General features: G+C 39.6%; 1 long non-coding RNA gene across 2 annotated transcripts in view; it reads left to right on the forward strand.

Annotated features, from left to right (window-relative positions):
- LOC139828018 (uncharacterized) overlaps positions 1 to 18511 on the forward strand; it is an 85779-nt gene that overhangs the window by 35931 nt on the left and 31337 nt on the right. The window contains exon 1 of one of the 2 annotated variants that reach the window (XR_011739182.1): positions 7214 to 7304. The exons of the other annotated variant lie outside the window; for it this stretch is intronic. This is a non-coding gene — a long non-coding RNA (uncharacterized lncRNA). Of the gene's footprint in view, positions 1 to 7213; positions 7305 to 18511 lie in introns of those variants that run through there. 2 annotated transcript variants of the gene reach the window in all.

The following is an 18511-nucleotide window of genomic DNA, read 5'->3' on the forward strand; positions in this document are numbered from 1 at the left end:
TAGAAGCACTAGCAACTTCAGGATGGCAAAGCAGTAATAATAGCACTTGTTACTAACTCTGTTTACTGCTAGAAGAGCAGAGTCAGAGTATGTAAGGTTTGTGCAAACCACTTTTTCCAGCTTTTATAAAGATTACTAGCTGGATTCCTAATTCTTTGATAATCCAGCTGCCACTAGATATGCTATGCTGCACTCCAGATATTCCAAACCATTTAGGATAAATGAAATGTAAATTTAGGTGATGTAACATAGGAAAATGTCAGTTTTTCATTCCCAGAATTTTTTTCTAGAACTGTAAAGAGCTGAATGAATAAACACACTGATTTCTTCTTCTTCCCCATTGACTTGTATTTATTTTCCCTTTTGGATATTACACAAAATTGCTAAAACAAACGGGCATTGACCTGTGTGCTTATTTAATTGCATAGCTGTGTGTATTCCTTTGCTTTCCTTATAATAAGCTTATGGAAACCTGGTTACTGTAACTGAATTCTTGCAGTTCATGAACATCAAAAGAACTGACAGCAAAGACTGTCAAATCATCATTTTGATTCCCATTCCCCAAATATATACATATTTTCACTAAAATTTTTAGAAGATGACTACTTAATTTGCATCATAAATGAAAAGTTTTAAAAGTCAGCAGAATCTTAGTTTTCGATGCAACAAAGATAAGTATGCTTAAGACATGAATTCATTTTATTCAGAATGAAAAAATATAGATGAATATAGGACATTTGAGAAGAAAAGTATTCTTCGCCTCACTCTAATGGTTGACCTATTAAAAAAAAGTTCATGAATTTAGGCAAGTTCGTAAGTCTAAAGGAAGTAGTCAAGAGCTGCTGTTGGCCTTTCTCACCATAAGAGTCTCTCCTAGGTTAGCATGAGAGCACGTCCTCTCCTCCTGCCTCAAAACAGCAACTCCCCTGTGCATAGATTCAAGAGCTCAGCTTGATGTTGCTGTGGCAATATGTGCATCCACTCTTAGCAACTGCTTTCTTTTCATTCTCCTTTCATGACCTGAGTTCCTCTTGTGGGAGGGATTGCATATTTTAAAGGCACAGTTTTAAAGCTACGAATTTTTGGAGCATGAGAGAGTGTTTTAGAAGGTGTTGCTATGCGCTTGCCCTAGTTTTACACTTTTCCCTATTCACTTACAGTATCCCTGGAGACATAATACTGAATTAGACTAACCTTTCGTCTGACCAGGATGACTGTTTTGTTTGTTTGTATCTTCATCAGAATATATATCCAATTTTAGGAGTTAGCAACACTCCAGAGATTTCCACAAAGAATGTCTTTTCTTCACAGGGGCTCTTCCTGAACATTCATTGCTGTGTGAAGGGTCTCTTGTGTTACTTTTGCTGTCTGCAGCATAGCAGGCAATGTGACCTCTTTTTTTTTTGATCTTACACTCAAAGGTGCAAGTCATGAGGTCTTTGGGTGCCCTTGGAGAACAGAATGTGAAAGAAGAACTTATGAACTCATTTCTCCTATGTGCACAAAGAGCAGCTCACGTAAACAGAGTCTTTCAGAGTCTGGATTTAAGTTATTGGCATCACTTGATGTTTTTAGGTGACATTTCCAAAGGAAGTGTTGTTGTGCACTTGCTTTAGCTAGTCTCTGAATATTGTTGAGTGTGCTTCTGCCAACCTGGGGATTCATAATCGTCATTCTCCAGAAAACAGCTTTGTTTCAGCCTACATGCAGCATGGTATTTAGTAGTTGCACAGGCTTAGAAAAGTGTTTCCCAAAGACAATGTGGTTTTTAGGCAGAGGAATACCCTGCTCCAGGAAATGGGAAGAACATTTCTGAAAAGAAGCAGCAGGTGCGAAGTACTGACTTAGTTGTGGTGTTTGTTGGTTCCTCAGGGGAGCAACTGAAAAGAGTTTCATAGAAAGCATTCAAAAACCTTCACTGAGGACTGAGATTAATGAGGCTGAGAAATATCAGGGACTACTGTTCCTATGACCATGTTACACCCAGACAGCAGTACCAGCTCCACAGTGTGAGCTCAGTGTGTTCAGAGCTGAGTGACTTACTATACCTTTCCTGAGCATGTGCCCTCTCTCCTGCAGCCATTCCCTGGCACAGGTCCATACAGGGCTGTGCAGATGGGAAGCATTAGGCTATTCTTCTATCCTTGCACCATCATAATTCTCTTTTCCATAGGAGTCTAGTCCAGTACCTGTGACAGAGGTCATGAAGGAGACCAGAACAGGGTGAGGAGACTACAGAGTTTGCTAAGTAGATTTAAAACTGCCCCCTAGTATTTAACAGACTTTTACAAGCTGACTAGTCAAAAAAACACTATAATGTACTGTGCATACAGTGCAGTCAAGGCATAAGCTTAGCAGAAAATTCAATATTACAATATGGTGTGTGCTAAGGGGACCTGAATTACAGGTGCTGTGGGAGCTATAACCATGACTTTCTTGGCTTTGTTTGCATTTTCAATTCTTTTTCTTCATACATCCTTTTGGGGAGAAGAGCCAAAAACCTAAAAGAAAATCTTTTTGCAAAAAAACCATACAGGTGAGAGTGAGCTCTAACAACCTGAGAAGCTGCAGAGACCAGGGAGTCCTTGGACTGAAAAGCAAGATTCCTTCTGCATTTGGGCATGAGTTTATGCTGTGGACTGCCATAATGAGCCTAAAGGCTGCATAATTGTCTAGGATAAATAAAATGCCAAGGTGGTCCTTCAGCACTATTGTTTTTATTCACAATGGAACAATATATTAAAAAAGCCATAAAACCCAATTATTTTCCTTGTCTCTGTCATCAGAGATCTGGACACAGTTGTGTGATTGCTTAAACCTTATCCACCAAAGTAATCCTTGATGAAGTGCAAACCCTCCAATGTTTTCTGCCAAATCATCTGTCTGAAGCAAAAGTGAAGTTCTTTACTCAAAATACTCCATTTCCACCAGAACAAGTTGCTTTCATCCTTTTCTCCTGTAATAGTCATCAGTGCAAGTTTCCATAAGTTTCACCAGTTTATCAATTCTGTGCTCTTCTCGCAGCCCATCAGAACTATCCCTTCTGGTGGTTTCACTTAGCTCGCAAAGAATGGACTTCATACAATGTTGCCAGAGTACCTTATTTAAGCAACTTCTTTAATAGCTGTTACAAAGGTGCCTCCCAAGTTTCCCCTTTGCTTCTGGCTGAAGGATGCTGTGTTAGATGGGAAAGGGAAAGGTGGAAAGAGGCAGGCTGGGCAAGTGCAGTGCAAAATTCCTGTTGCACCCATTGATGGGTCCACAGTGCTGACAGACACCTGTAGGGTGCAGTAAGTGCCTCAGTGATCTGATAACTTACTTCCAGGATGAAAGTGGGTTTACACCCTATAAAAACATCAGCTTAATGTTTAAGAGCTCTGAGCAGAAAATTAAAGTAATATTCAAGCAAAACAATGTTGTAGTGGGCTCCAGTTTAAAATCAGCTGTGACCAGTAGTCCTAAATTTTCAAGAAGACAGAAATTAACCCAGATTTTAAGGGCCATTCTAATATAACTTTCTGGGTTAGTGCCAGAACCTTGCCATATGCTGAAACTGAGGTCGTAGCTCTGTTTCCAGTCAAAGCCATTGATTAACATCCTGCTACATACAAGCCAGAAACCTCCTGGATTTTGTTTTGGTTTAGCATGTTGTCCTGATCACAGTTCCTTTTCCCTCAGTACCACTACCAGCAAATACTTTGCCCAGTACATTTCTGTACTGTAACTTCTTTTTGTTGCTGCTGGTCCGGCCTGGCTATGAGAGTAATTCTTTCCCTGGGCTGAGGCAGGAGTGCTCAGAAGCTGCTGTGCTGGCCCAGCAAAACGTGTGCTGGGTCTCTGCCTTTCCTTCCAGCTAGAGCTGTGGTGCCATCAATATGCTAATTCAAGGCAGCTGAGAGCAGAACTCCCTACCTGCAGCTTTTTAAACTCAAACATTTTTTAATCAGTTTCCTAATTGGGACCTCAGGGACCCCATTATGCTTTAATAATACATTGGACAAAATCTCTCTCTTTTAAAATCCTTAATTATGAGATGCATTTTAAATGAGTTTGATCATGGTGAAAATCTATGTGTTCGAGGCTTTTTTTGGTCTCTTTTTATAAGATTGGCACACAGGAATGCTCTGGAATAAAATATAAAATAATCCTTATGGATTTATTTAAGACTTCACCATTGTATGGATCCAGTCACTACACAATAATAACTTACTTTCAAATTGTTTTCTTTGTCATTGGTTTATTGCTGACTGTAGTGATTGGTACATCTTACCATGGTCAGATTGATCTATGTCCCAGAAAGTTTAAAGGAATGTGTAAGATACGATGTTGGAAGCTTGGAACTGACAATATAGACCAATAATTTGTGTGGCATATATTTAATAGACACTATAGGAGAATAAATCAGTTCATCACAATGCTTCTGTAGGGGATTTCTTCCAAACTTCATCTGGTGATTTGCACTATACTGTCCCTGAGCTTGACGACTGTGAGCTACTGCTGTTTAAGATTGTTATCACATAAAGATAAAAGCCGTTTTCCAGCACATAGGCAGACACAATTGGAAATATCCCACCTTGTAGGAGGAAGCTCATGTATACACAAAACCAAAGATCTCTCTTGTTTACTTGATACATTCCAGTTTACTGACTGTGCAGATTGTAAGTCATCTTTATATTGTTTCTTTGCTTACGAGGTGAAGACAGAATTCCATAACACTTGCGCTAACTTGTGAATTTAGTGGTTAGTCAATCTGCATGCAGTTTCTAAGATACTGATTAAACTCCAAGCTGATATAGTTTTCTTGTGAAGGCTGGGTTAGATTTTTCTAGAGACTGTCTTGTGCTACCTTTTCTTGAGTGCTGATGAGGAACTCACCAATGTTGTCCCCAAGACTTCAATGACTATCTTCATAATTTCATTTTTGGGTGCTCCTTATACCAACTCGTTAGATTGGAAATCACCGTAGTCTAAAAAGCATGTGTTTTCCTTAGTGGCTGTGCATGAGAGGCACAATAAGAGTCCGAAGAGATATCAAGACAGTGTATCTCTTCTTGGTATGTCTGTAGCCTGAGTATGTTCTGTGTTTTCCTATTAAATAATTGCATTATTTGAAAGAGACCAAAGAAAGGATAGTGTTTATCAAGAGACAGAGTGCTTATGGGAGAATTTGCTCCCACTTAGTGTTTGATCTCTGAATTTGTATTTGTTGGCAGCTTCTTGAGATTTTTGAGTTAATACTTACCTCAAAATGTCTCATTTATTAGGTGAATAATAGATATGCTGAGTGATGACAGGGAACCTGAGGTTGTTCCTGTAGAAGCTAGCTGCCAAGAGATGTAGAAAGATTTTGCTTTGGAACTTTATGTGGGACCTGGAGTTTGGTCTTGGGGCAATGTTTCGCTGATGAAGAAATCCAGCATCACTAAGTATTTACCTTTAAGACCTGCATTAAGAGACATGGTGGGAGTCTGTTTATTTCTGCTAGGGCTGCCTTTTCTCCTAGTTTTATGTAGCAACTGGTATGCTCAAATAAGACTGCTTTTGGCATTCATGGTGTTAGAAAAAAAATGCAGACACCTGCAGTAAACAATGCAGTTCTGAGATTACTTGGCTTAGGGGCGTCTCCCCACCACTTTTCTTTGAGCACAGGGGGAGCTGACCTGTGTATTTACTTGAATGTTTAGGATTAGGTGAGGCGAGCTTGGACTTCGGTCTCTGTACAAGATAATGATCTTGGTTTGAAGGAAGAAAGAAATGCACTGATAATAATTCTCCGTGGAATTACTTCTGTCATATATTTGAGCAAAAGAAATACAGTAGAAGGGTTACAGTAACTACTGGCTAGAGGCAGCTGTGCTGCCAGCTAGGACACAAGAGAGTACAGGGGCATCTAGTAAATCTGCTCCAGAAAACTACCTAAGATTGCAGGAATGGTGGCAGTCAAAATCAATATGTGCGTGGTGTTAAATAAATCAGGGCCAAAGAAGAAACGAAGGTATTTCTTCTATCCAGCCAACCCCACTATGTATGTGTGTGTTTGCTCTTTGGCTGCTAACTGGAGGGAACATGCAAAATGATTGTAACCGTGTTGTGAGACCATGGAGAAATCATGTACAGCTGAAAGGAGACCCTGCGAGATGTGTTGTGGAACATGAATATAGCCAGTGTATTTTGAGGGAAGGCAGTTCTAAACCAAGGGTGCAGAAGACTCCTGGGTCCTATTTTACAGAGTTTTAAACACATACTAGGAGGATGATGTGCTGCTGGAAGCCAAGCGAACCAAAATATTATCCAATGAAGAAAAAAGGAGGCATGAGATCTAAAAAGAGCAAGAAACAGATAGTTACAGGGGAAATGCATCACAAAAAAATTCATTTTGATATTTCCTCGCCCAGACAAGGGGATTCCCATTTTCTCTGTTGTCCTAGGACATGCAACGTATCTTGGTATGGCTGGCTTGCAAACTTTATTTTCCTGCTGCAAACACAGGCAAATCGAATATGTATCTCCCTGACACTGCTTGTTCTGCCATCATCCAAGCTGGAAAAGCAGCTTCTGCAAAAGAAGCAGCAGATGTCAAACTGCATGACATATCCTCTTAAAAGAGAAGGCAAGTCCCTCTGTGTGAATAATTGCATAATAAATAAAAGCTCTTCTTTCTCAAAACTGTTGACATTCTGGGTCAAACCTTTCCCTGGTGTAATTCCTCTGTCTTCAGTGAATTTACACGAGAAGAAAAGTGGCCCTCTCTGTTTAGAGTCAGAGGCAACTCTGCCCATGCATTTGTCTCACAGCTTGGAAAATTATTTGCAACCTTGTGTCTGTGTGTATAATATATACACCTGTGCATGTGCACATGCATGTGTGTGTATGCATTAAGAAACTAAACTTCAGTTATATTACAAATTTTAATGCTTCAATTTATCAATTTAAATGCATTCTGATAATCCACCAGGCCCATTTCACTTGCTACAATTTGCCTATTCACTTTTGATTTAAACCTTTTTGCCCCTAACTTGCAGTGAAACATGATTCTCATGGAAATTTTTAGCATTAAAGAACAAAACGCTATAGATGGGGTTTAAGTACCATAATAATAATAGAAGTGACTATAAGCAGCAGTTTCCTCGATGGCTTCTCTACTTTTTCAGTTTCTTCGAGTCATAACTGATGATTAAAATGTTTTTACTTTTCTTTTCCTGTAGCCTAAACACAGCTATGGCAGAAAGAGCTGAATCGTCGATGCCTTGCAGAGATCAGTGTGAAGATCTACTCTGTTGCAGAAAGATTATTGTGGTGATGAGGTGAGAAACAGCAAATACCAACTGGATTGCCAAATGCTGCAGTTGACTATGAAGCATCAGCAAAAGGGGAAATCATAAATTTGACCTCTGACCAGAATCAACTGTCAGCCATTAAAAAAAAAAAAAAAAAAAAAAAAGGAAAAAACCCCAAATGTTGCTTTTCTGGGCTTTTATCTCTGCAGTGGGAGAGCACAAGTATAGGTCTCCAGCACAGTTTGAATTGCCTTTCTTTTCACTAGAATGAAACAGGATGAGACACATGTAAATACACCTTTAAGAAATAAAGACCATCTTACTATTTGCATCAACGGAAAGAGATCAAAATATGTTGAGTGTGAAATAAGAGATGAGTAGGTGAAGAGCTGATGTAGGAGTCTGGGGTATCTCTTGGGTAGAATATAAGGCTGCTGAACAATCTCTCTGGGAAAAGCACATATCCAGCAAAAACATTCCTCTTCAGTGTTCTGATCCACACTTTTTTATTGCCTGAAATGTCAAATTTTACTAATATTGGAATGTTTTTATAGAAAAATGTATCTGAAAGTTTATAGAGAAATATACTGGGAAATTTAAAGCAGATATAATTGTTTTTCACGTAGGCAGTTACACCATGAAAATGACCGTAGCAGGCCATCACTGAAGGCATAAGCTTTTCAATGTATGAGAAAAGAATATTAATCTAAGGAACAAAATGACCAGAAGTTTTCGTAAATACCACCAGTCTCACTAAGTGTTTTGGGGAAGGTTCTTGAAATGTTATCCCTGGGTCCTAAACCCAACAGCCAACATTTGGAGGGGAGGCTGAGGTGAAGGGGGATGAGTAAAGAAATATGTTACTGTGTGTCTTGTTACTGTCCTGCTGTCCTTCTCAGAGCCTGGGACAGTTTTAGATTCCAGCCTTTCACCACACTTGAGGTGAATATCTCATGTGCAACCTTCCTTCAGAGCATCTGGTGCTGGTCAGTGACAGAGACAGGATTCTCAAGTAGCTGGATAAGGTTTTGACAATTTTCAGTTTCTCTGCCAGGCAACTTAAAAAACCATCATATTTGCATTTTATAAAGAAGGTATTTATGTGGGTTTTCTCTTCCGTACCTCTCTGATATCTTTCTGTGCCCTGTAGAGAAACTCTTGCTGAAAGCTATATGCTGCCATAAATGCTGATGTTTCCATAGTCTGCTTTTTACACCTACATATAATTGCAGCTGCCTAATTAGAAGCTGCATTATGGAGGAAGGAAAGTATTAAAAAAACAGCTTTATTTTATGTACTGTAACATGGAAATAAAAGTTCTGAATTTTAAATGAAACAAAATGGTTGAATTAGCACTGTTGGGTGCCACCCTAGAAGAACAGGTGTTAGATGTACTGCAGAAAGGTCTTGAGTGTTCTTCAGGACATCAAGTTCATCTCCACCACCCAATGTGTGCTGAAGCCAACAAGGTTTAGTTGGTCTTTACCGCTCAGACCACTTTTCTCATAAGAAAATGGTGAAAGATTAGAGATTTGATGCGGCAAGACCATCTGCCTTCTCTCTCCCTTCCTATTTTTCAATGGACTCAGCCTGTGATTAGTGATTGTGAATAATATGTTCAATAGGCATTTTCTGTGCTGGAAGTTATCGTGCCACAAGCTAACTTAAAGCACTTCATATGCGAAGTAGCTTTTTTCCCATTGCCATCAGAAAGGTCTGAGTGAGAGCACTGGCAGGCTCCAGGGAATGGGAAAATTTTTTGAAAAGGTTGGTGATAAAACTAGCTTTAATGTTTTTCAGCCACTTGGCTTCATGAGTATCACATCTAACTGCATAGGCTATAAAACAAGACTTAGATGGAAATGAAAGTTTCCCCCATCACTATGTATTATATTTGCTGTAGCATAGCCATTTAAACACTTCATTTAAAGAATGTATGATCTCAAGCTAAATCATAAGGCTTCTGATCTACTTTTTGAGAGTTTTCAGAGATGGCTGCACAAAGAAGGATCTGTGGTTTAGTCAGACCTTACTTTGACTGTAATGGCTATTTTGATCACGAGAAGAATGTTTGGATTTGATCCTGAGTTGGCAGGAGCTGACCCCTCCTGCTTTCCTACCTGGCACTCAATTAGGTTGTATTGTATTACTGCTATTTGAGTTACTAAATATGATCATAGATATAACAGTGGTGAGAACTGAAGCCTTTATTTGCCTTATTGGAGGAGAGATTTTGGGGTCCACTGCCCAGTAAGGCACACTAAGCACACTCTCTCCTTTCCTTGTATCAACCTTAAAAACATTGCACCATCTCCCCTAAAATGAACACACAGCTTGATATAGACAGCAAACATTTGTAAGGCTTCAACATGACAATGCTACTGCTTTAAAAATAATTAAATATTTTTATTGATTTGACAGCAGGAAGAAGCTGACAAGTGGAGGTGGAATATTATTTGTGTTGTCATATTCCATTTCCATTTGTTTGGCTGCTTTTGTGAGGTATGATACATTGGAAAATAAGATAGAGCATCTGTCATCGTTTACCTGAGTGTAAAAAGTTGCATTTACAGTCTTTACAACAAGGCAGTGAATTCTGCTCTGTTGTAATTTTGGACTAAATATAACTTCTACAAGACTCCTTGAGATGATAGTAGAGCAAGATTGCTTAACCAGTCTAAATAGAATGACATAGTGGAATTTCCTCTGCATTCAAAAGTTTATTTTAAGTCCAACACTCTGTACAAATTAGTGCTATTTGAGCATGGTTGCATCAAATACAAATTAAATTGGACAACTGTGTTAAGCTAGTGTAGTCTCATTGGAATTTTTATTGTCTGAGGTATTGGTTAAATAAGATAGCTTCCCAATGTCTGCTGCACAGGGTCATAACAAGATACTAGGGACCTACACGTGAAAAACCTTCACAAACGTGACTTAGAGAAAGTGTTTACTCAGTTGCATCCAACACTTCAGTGGTATCTGAAGATAAGGGAAAGCTCTGCCAAAAAAAAAGTCACTGACATTTTTTGTGCTTGAGTTTCAGATGTTGACTGTTTCATACTTTTAACTTCAGAGTTGTGACCTGCTTTTAACCTAATGTGACAGGAGGTCTGAGCAATGTTAATGACCAACAGAAAAGAAAGGTGAATGATGAGAATCTGAACCTGCAAACCCCTGGTACATGTTTATCTCCAGCAGTCAGAAAGCCCAATTAAAATCGGTGAAACAGAAGCAGTTGTAAACCTAAGCAGATACATGCTTGAGAACCCATGAGATTCCTCTTTCAGTGCATGGAATAATAGACTGTTTTTTGCAGTACAAGTGTTTGTGCACAGACCCAGCTCCCAGGATGAATAGGTCAGTAGTAGAACCGCAAGTCTCGAAAGAAGTGAGAATACTCCTGAAAATCTTTCTCATAATTGCAACAACGGATGCTTTTTCCTCTGAATCCATAATCAGGCTAGAATTAAGGAAATAAGTTTTAATGATTTTGGGCTTTTACATATCTTATTTTAAGGAGGCAGTTGTTCTATCTGGAGTGCATCTCACTTGCTGTGAGTCCTGAGAGCGGGGTGAAAAGTTGGACTTTTAAAAGACCTGGACTTGTTCTTCTCTAGGATGCAGGCTTGTTGGACAGCCTTCTGCAATGCACTTCATTTCCTTTCCACTCCCTCCTCTCACTCTCTTTGATTGACAAAATATAAGTATTTTTTATAAATAGCAAACTGTAGGAGCAAGGCTGCCAGTGCCTTTCAGAATGGGAGAACTCTGGAATGGTATTTCGAATGAAGTGAAGTTCAGATAGATGCTGAGAGGTAAATGGGTTAAGATCACATGACTTCTGCAGCAAAGCAAAGTAGTCACACAGGACTAATGGCCATTTTCAGGTCTGAGGAAGCCACAAATGTTTTTTGGGGAAGTGGTTTATTTAATGTTTATGTCTATTTTTGGCATTTGTTTGAACATACAGTGCACCTTACACTGAAATCATTCAAAGTTTTGGCAGTCTTTATTGACTGAAGGCAGCAATATTGGTTTATAGTATTTGTAAAAGGATCATTGTAGTCATCAATGAATTGCATCCATTTCTGGAGAGAAACACAGCAGGTGCTTCACTGAACACAGCAATTCTAAGCAATAGCATGAGATAAGATGAAGAGTCTGTCATATAGTAGAAGAGCAACAGAAACAATGGTAGTAAATAAGACTTAATATACTGGGGATAGACCTTTATATCTAAGAAAGGCATCATTGTGAAACATTTCAAGTGGTCAGTATACAGCAGCAGACTGCACCTTGTGATCAACCCACTAGTAACTTGGAAGAGTGTGACCTTTCTTGAATTTATGAATTCATAAATTCATTATTCCTGAAACCAATTTCTGTTAGAGATGGCTTTGAAAAAGTCAAAACTAGATACCAGGGGAGAGGCAGAAATAGATCTGTGCTACACCACATTAGTCTTTCTCTTTTTCTCATATTCTTTTATATGTGCATCCAGTTTTATGTAAATGCAGTGGCAAAAACAAGCTGATAAATAAAACAGCAGACACAGAGAAAAAAAAAATCCCATTTGAATATTATGACTCTGTTGGTGCCCTGAATGTTTTGATTGTAGTCCAGTGTAGCAACCGTCTCTTTCACCATGGTTTGAAGTGGAAATCCAAGGGTTTTTGATCGCCCTGAATTGCCCTGTGTGTCATGGTTCCAGAAACACCTGCGAGAATCCCTCTCTGCTGATTTGCCTTTACAATTCACAGTGTTCAATGGCCCTTGTTTTGTTTCATTTCCCATGACAGATGTGATGGTCTAGTGGTTGTACATGGGGTAACAGTGTACAGCACATAAACACAAATCACATATTTTTTCCTGCAACTGTATCTGCCAGATTTTAAGCGGATAAAAATGTCTTTTTTTTTTTTTTCCTATGTAGTGATGAGCACTAATTTCAAATCTCAGATGCAAGCAAAGACAAAAACTCAAACTGTGCAGAAAATGAAATCTACATGGATACTTCCATAGTGATGAAGAACATCTAGTAAAATGTTCAAAAGGCTTTATGTGATACATACTGTAGAGGTACACACTGACTACTCATCAGTATGAACTGGGATAATTTATAGTAGCTGCCTAATTCTGTTGGCAATTTTAACTGAGTAGATGATTCATCTTTGTTTGTTGGTTCATTGCTACATGATATTTTTGTTCTTTATTAAGCATCTGCATTAGTCCTTTGGGATTGCACATATGTAGTTTCTGTCATACAAAAAAGTTATTATCAAGGAATGGCAGAGGACCAGGTTCTGTTCCTTTCTTACCTGTAAATGGGCCTAATAGTGCTTTATCCACCTTAACAATTCAAATTGCATGGCTTCTGGGACATGGTCTCTCACCGCATTTATCGTGCCTCCTGCAATGAAACTTTGGCTCTGAGTTCATGGTCTATGTGCTTCACTAATGTGGCTGAGACACAAATTGCCAGAGGACTGCAGTGTAAGATCCCCCCACCTTCCCTTCTGTGGGCTTTGTCAGGGGACAACCATCTGTGGAGCACTGGGTTAGGAACTCTTCTCTTTTGTGTTACACTTTATTTCTAGAAAAGGCCAAAATTCACTGTTTTTGGGCAGGCTAAAACATTGCTCACTCCTCACATGAGCTGTTCGAAAACAAAGTTTTCACAGACATCTCCCTGAAACACTGTAAAACATTGTGTGCAAAAGAGGTGCAACGGCCTGCAGTCCTCCAGAAACTTTAGATGGAGTGGGCTGTCTTCTGGCCCACTCTGAAGTGGGGGAGAGGCACACTGAATCAGGAACCTAATGAGATGCAAAGCCTGAGCAAGAGACAAAGGCTCTAGGAAAATGAAAATACACTGTCAAAAATGATTTGGAACCTCAGATGACCAGTCAAATTAATTGTTGCTCTTCAAGCAGCCTTTGACAGTATCTGAACGAAGGCCACCTACTCAAGTCAGCTTCCATATCAAGAGTGGAATATTCTGTCAACTGACTTAAAAGGAAACACTCCTCTCCTGAAGGAGACCCTGAAAGAAAAAATACCATCACATACTCTAGCGATTCAATCTATGGGGAATCTGGCTGTTGAAGTGCAGAGCAAATCTGGCCTACAAAGTCTTTTTTTCTCAGGCATGTGTTGGTAGCTCAGCTCCTGGAGGAGATGAGGGAAGAGAGAGTGGCATCCTGGGAATACTTGGATGCTTTGTCAATGTGGACAGCTTTTTGGCTTCAATCACATTGCTGGGGCACAGCATCAGTGCTATTATAACTTAAAGAATCATAGAACCATATAATTGTTTAGGTTGGAAAAGACCTTTAAGGTTGAGTCCAACTGTTAACCTAGCACTGTCAAGTCCACCACTAAACCATGTCCCTAAGTGCCACATCTACACGTATTTTAAATACCTCCTAGGGATGGTGACTCAACTGCTTACCTGGTCAGCCTGTTCCAAGGCTAGATAACCCTTTTGGTGAGAAAATTTTTCTTAATATTTGATCTAAACCTCCTCTGGTGCAACTCGAGGCCATTTTCTCTTGTCCTATCACTTGTTACTGGGGAGAGGAGACCAACACCCTCCATGCTACAACCTCCTTTCAGGTAGTTGCAGAGAGTGATAAGGTCTCCCCTCAGCCTCCTTTTCTCCAGGCTAAACAGCACCAGCTCCCTCAGCTGCTCCTCATAAGTCCTTTTCTCTCTATATATATTTTAGTAGTTCTTTATATCACAGATTTTTGTGTAGAATAATGATGAAGACATGCCTAGATATGACATTCTCCTGGAGTCATAGTACCAGAAATGCTTCTTAGTCATACAGATTGGATTGTATTTTAATCCATGGAGAATGTGCCCACATGGTGTAGTGTAGCTATAGAAGATAAATGGTATAAGGAACAAAAACCTGACTTTGTCACTGTGCTTAGCTAAATCAACTTAAAATTATTCAACTGTGCATTGCAGGTCATGTAATAAAGTCAAGTTAGAGACTACTAAACTGAGCTGACTTAGAGACTGAGAACAGTCTAACGAGCTGTGCAGAGAAGGGGAAAGGCTAATTTATTTTGCTTCTCAGCCCTCTGCAATCTTTGTGTAGATTGGTATTGCTAATGAAGGCTGCTATATAACATTAACAGACATGAAATATGAAGTGGGATCAGGAAGGTCTGGGTCTGATCTTTGCTGCCACCTGCAAAGGAGTGCTGTGAAATTCAGAGGTTATAAAATGCAGCATATCTCTTCCTGGGTTGTAACAAACACAATATAGTTCCACTGCCAACATTTTTTCTCATTTTTTCCATAGCCTGTCTTCTAATACTCATTGTGAAGGTGTGCTTTCCTTCTAGATTTAATTTAGAAACACCTGCAATCATTGAAAGCTCATCTATTCTCTGAGTCTTTGCTGATCAGAATTTAAAGCTGTGATCAGGTGCAGGATTTCCATCACCAGCATTCGAAGCCCTCTGTTTCTAGAACAGGTGAAACACGGGTGAATGAGTTAGGAAACTTGGAATTACCCCCAGGGTCTTTTTCATTCCTTAGCTTTCCTACTGTGCAGGTTGTTTCATCATCCAGTGGGGGCTGAACATAGGCTGTCAGCCATGTCACTTTAATTAATAACCTTTAAGGCCTTGGGAATAGGCTTAGGCCACTGCATGACAGAAAGGTGGATGCAGGAGTGGGTTTCGTTTCCCCTTTGAAAGCAAAAGCATTTCCATTTAAGCTTCCCTCTTGAGAGCATGGACATTTTTTACATTATACCTTTAAAGGTTAAAGCTGTACATGGGTTTTTAATCTTGGCTGTGAGGCTTTCTCCTATCCCTTTCTCTCCTTGGAAATTGTTTTTCCTTTATTGTCCAAAAGTATTTCATATCCTAACACTCCGCCCCCTCCGACGGCAGTGCCATTGCCAGGATGCAGGAGGGGAGCTCAGCTCCCACAGTGCAGGTGGCAGTAGATGGCAGCAGAAATCCACGGCGTGAGCTGAGTGGCAAAATAAGCGATTGGAAACAGAGGGGCTCACAGGAGGCTGGCATTTTAAATATAATCTTTTTTCTTTTTTTTTTTATTCTTTTTTTTTTCTTTCCCTCTGGCACATCTATAGTTCTTATTTTTTCCACCAAATCACCTACATGTTCTTTAACAATTATCTAGAAGGGTTTTTAATTTTATTTGCTGTTATACTTCCACGTGTTGGTGATCAACAAAAACCTTGGCCATGCACCCCTCAAAACATAAACAAGAAGAGAATTTGTGAGGCTCAGATGATTTCTCTGCAATATACAACACTTGTATTTGTTCTTGATTTTCCTAATGCTGCATTCCCCACATACGTGATTACAAACCAAGGGTTTTTCAAATTATTTCTTTGGTTCCTTGTGCTCCTGAAGCTACTGTTCTGTATTAGAGCAGAGAAACCTAGAGGAACTGTTGTTTGTTTGCTTGTTTCCTTTTGAGCACTCCTTTTAGTTTTAATTGCTGTAACTCAGTACTATGGCTTATAATGAAGGGAAGAAGAAATTTTCTTTATTTATACCATGAAGTAGGATCCCACAGAACTAAAGGATGGCCTTTTTGTAATCTTACAAGCTAATACCAGGTTTTGAAGGATGGTCAGTTTGCCCTCTCAAGTGACCACAGTGGCAAGGGATTCAGCCTGAACATGCCAAATGGATGATGTCCTCCAGGACTAGATTAAGGCACTGCTCCAGGGTCCAGGCCTACCTGATGCCTGTGCACATCCCACCAGGCTGGAGCTCACAGTGCCTTTTTTGCCCAGAGGCAATGCAATACTGATTTCTTCACACTCTTCTGTCACTTAAAATACCTGCTCCCAAAAAACAACCTGCAGATTAACAACTTCACAAGTCAGGCATATGCAACAGCTACACAGACAGAGACATTTTCTGGGAGCAGAAGTCTAGAAAGTGTCAGTGTTTAACCTACCAAACACAACAGAAGAGAATTTATTTAGCAAACAATGAGGTAATTGCAAGGCTTGTTGGGCTCTGGGTGTTGTCTGACTCCAGGAAGGCAGGGTTCTCTCTGCTTCATCAAACCAATTCTCTTGCTATGATCACCCTCACTCCACCTGCCTTGTCCAGACAACCCCTTGAAACAGGGCAGTTCCTGGCCTCCAGATGGTGACTCCTGGATCAGTTGCCTCGTACAATCACAGAACTTTGTGGCTGACCTTGCAATCAAAAATAACCTCTCCCTTACAAACTGCCGTTTTGGGGTGTGATCCAATATGTTGTTTAGAGGTTGCATGCATAAAAAGAGAGCTGCATCAATTACTGGCACTCTCATTAAGCTTTAGAAATGTGTGTCTCAGAGAGAAGCAATGAGACTGAAGACAGCACTGATATGCAAAATGGAGACCGTGGGCTTTTAATGATACAGGTAGGGAGCTTGGTATTTCACACAGAAATCATAAATTGCATGTACAGATTTCCTATTCTAGTCATAGAAAGTCTGTGTGTTGATGTAATTTAACTCCTTGTGGATCCACCTGCCACACCACAACCCTCTAAGCACTTTATTCTCCCCTTGTTTTAACCAGTTCACCACAGGCTGCATTAAGCCTAGCACAGACAGCCCAGGCAGACACAAACATCACTAGAAGAGCCATGTAGGTGGTTTTCAAGTGATAACGTCATATGTTGTTGTAACCGGTGTGTTCCTTCTCCTTACTCATGATCAGAAAGAACACTATTTTTGGCACTGGAGGATAATTATGTGCCACCTTGGAAAGCATATTTGAATGCTGAGCTGTGATGTAGAGGAGAAAGAGGAAGCTATGTATGTTTTGCCATTTTTGTGGCATATATTGTATACAAGACCAGAAGTGTTTCCAAGAATTGGATAATAAGCTTAGTGATTGTAACAAGTTCTTAGGTGAAAACAGGCGATGATGTCTTGACTTTTGCTTGACTTCTGTAGTAAAGCAAAGCTAGAGCAAACCCCGTATTTTTACACTATTCACATGACATATAGTCTAAATACATGTAATCTAAAATGACATTAATTCTTCATTAAGATTTCTGCCATCTTGGGTGTTGGAAGTCTGACATCATGGGTTATTTCCAAAAAGTAGCCCCTTTCACAGTTTGAATTGACTGGAATCCAGAACTGAGGAAATCAGTGTCCACACTTTGAAATCTTGGCTCTGGGATAATTTCTCTTGCCTTGGAAAAAATATATAACCAATTCATGGATGGTGATAGACAGAAATGAGAAGGGTAACTCCAGATTGCATTTGATGGTTCCAAAGGTTGACAGGAACCTGGAGTTGTTCAGTCTCTGAATGTTAATGCTAGTTTTGTACTTGGTAGACATCATGGTGCTCAACTGTTACCATTAACAAAGGGTATACAACTTGTCATTTGCAAACTTACGGTGATGAATGAGGGTGCACAGCCTGGTGTAAGTTTATAACACTGTTCACAGCAACTCAGCAGCTGGAAATGCAAATCTCTAGTCTCCTGCCAAGTGGTAAAGCATGCAGGTTGCAGTTAAAAGTTTCCATATTATTAGAAACAACTTTGAAGGAGATTTGAAAGTAATATTAAAAATTAAAAGGAATCTAAAGTATTCCTTAAGGCAGAGCAACCGGCAAATCCTACTGAATTACCCTAAGCACACTGGCTGGACATCTGTCATAATTAGCCACACATCTTCATTATATGAACCATCTCTTACAGGTGAAAACCACTATTAATAGCCACTTTGAAGAAGAAGCTGTGACACATAAAAGTAATATCTGTGAAGGTTGTACTGACCGGCTTGAGTGCAAAGAATGGAATTAACCCTCCAGCAATGAATGTTTCCATCCTGAGACACTACTGCACGTAACTCATCCACAGAATTCTTCATTTACATAATTAAAAAGGTAGCAGCCCCTAGCACTGAGTTTTCTTGCTGCTTAAAAATTTAAGGGAGAAAAAAGGTTAAGAAATGTTTTAAAATACACAAAAAGCCTGGAACATTCCTTGGAGTATCTGAGGTTGGTTCATAGAGGTGTAATACAAACTTGACTATATTGGTATGTCCTAGGAGGCACCTTTAAAAATGATACACACAAGTATAAATGAGAGTGACATAGGGACAGCTGAATCTGTAAAGAAGATGGAAGATAGAGAGTCTGCTGAGATATCAAGAACTGTATAGGGGAAATCTTTGAGATCTGCAGAGGAAAGGCTGAGCTACATTCATTGCAG

Source organism: Patagioenas fasciata, chromosome 5 (genome assembly GCF_037038585.1).
Source record: "Patagioenas fasciata isolate bPatFas1 chromosome 5, bPatFas1.hap1, whole genome shotgun sequence".
NCBI lineage: Eukaryota > Metazoa > Chordata > Aves > Columbiformes > Columbidae > Patagioenas > Patagioenas fasciata.